The sequence below is a fragment of the Narcine bancroftii genome, chromosome 7, assembly GCF_036971445.1.
Source record: "Narcine bancroftii isolate sNarBan1 chromosome 7, sNarBan1.hap1, whole genome shotgun sequence".
In the NCBI taxonomy this organism is placed as follows: Eukaryota; Metazoa; Chordata; class Chondrichthyes; order Torpediniformes; family Narcinidae; genus Narcine; species Narcine bancroftii.
The window spans coordinates 146,168,187-146,169,610 of record NC_091475.1 but is presented as its reverse complement, the minus strand read 5'-3'; positions in this window follow the sequence as shown (position 1 = coordinate 146,169,610).

Here is a 1,424-nt window from a genome sequence, read left to right as displayed (position 1 = left end):
GCTGGCCAGACAGAATTTCTGGTGTAAACTGTACTCAAGAAGAAGAAAATAAATAAATAAATAAATGGATAGTAAATAATCTTCTTTTCTGTGGCTTCGCGGATGAAAATTTATGGAGGGGTATGTCCATGTCTGTTGCAGGCTCGTTGGTGACTGACAAGTCCGATGCGGGACAGGCAGGCACGGTTGCAGCGGTTGCAAGGGAAAATTGGTTGGTTGGGGTTGGGTGTTGGGTATTTCCTCCTTTGTCTTTTGTCAGTGAGGTGGGCTCTGCGGTCTTCTTCAAAGGAGGTTATATACTCACACACAAAAGAGAGATATGTAAGCAAATAAATAAATGCAAACAAACTGACTGTCAAAACACAGATAAAAATAAATATTCAGTAATAATGTGCAAAGTAAGAATCCTTAAATGAGTCTCTGAGTTTGTTTTTAAGAGTCTGATGGTGGAGGGCTAGCAACTGTTCCTGAACTTGATAGTGTGAGTCTCGTGGCACCCATACCTCTTTTATGAAGGCAGTGTGGATTCTGGTTCTTTCGATGGACTTCATGACATGACATTACCCAAACTTTTGTCCCAGTCAGACTATTTTATTCTGCAGAATTCTGAATTATTTGCACAAGGCCTCACAAAGTTACTCTCTCTAAAAAGGCTGGCAGAGACTGACCTCATGTTTCACAGCTTGCCTTTGTACATTTGGCCCAATCAAAAGTTCACACAATACATTCTTACCCAATGCAGTTACTACTAAGTACAAATTCCATTGCTACATAAGTTTGGCAGCCTCTTATCAGACCTGCTCATTGATTGGTTCAGAGTAAATTCCTATAGTTAGTCTGGAAGGAGCACTTTGATGCCATCATCAGAAGTTCGAAGCAATTAATAATGATGGAGATCAGTGTGATTGGGTGGTGGTTATTGAGGCCTGTTAAAAATATCATTCATTTTGGTACTGGCTAACCTTACTGCCACCCTATCACTTGACCTGAAGCCAGCATCATGAGCTCTGAGAAAGGCCCAGACTTCTGCAACAAACCACGGTTTCTGGTCAGTCCTGGTTGTGAAGCATTTGATCTCGGTAACATCCTCAATGCATTCGCGGATATTGCTGAGTAATCCTTCGTGTTTACACGAATAATGCAGGTGGTCATTTTCCTGAAACAACTCCAGTTTGTGATCTCAAAGCAGACATGTGGCAATGCTATGCCCCGACCCTTCCATTCCCCTCCTCCCCTCCAGCCATGTGTTTCCCCCACCCCCACCCATCTCCTGATCTCCCTGTGAACTGGCTTCATCTATTGCTGGTGCTGTGTATTCTGGACTGATATATGATCTGAGTAACCAAAGTGGGCGTGATGGTCAGCCTTCTACACACCAGGAATATCAGGGTGTACCCCGATCCAGGGTGTTCTCTCCACTGGCG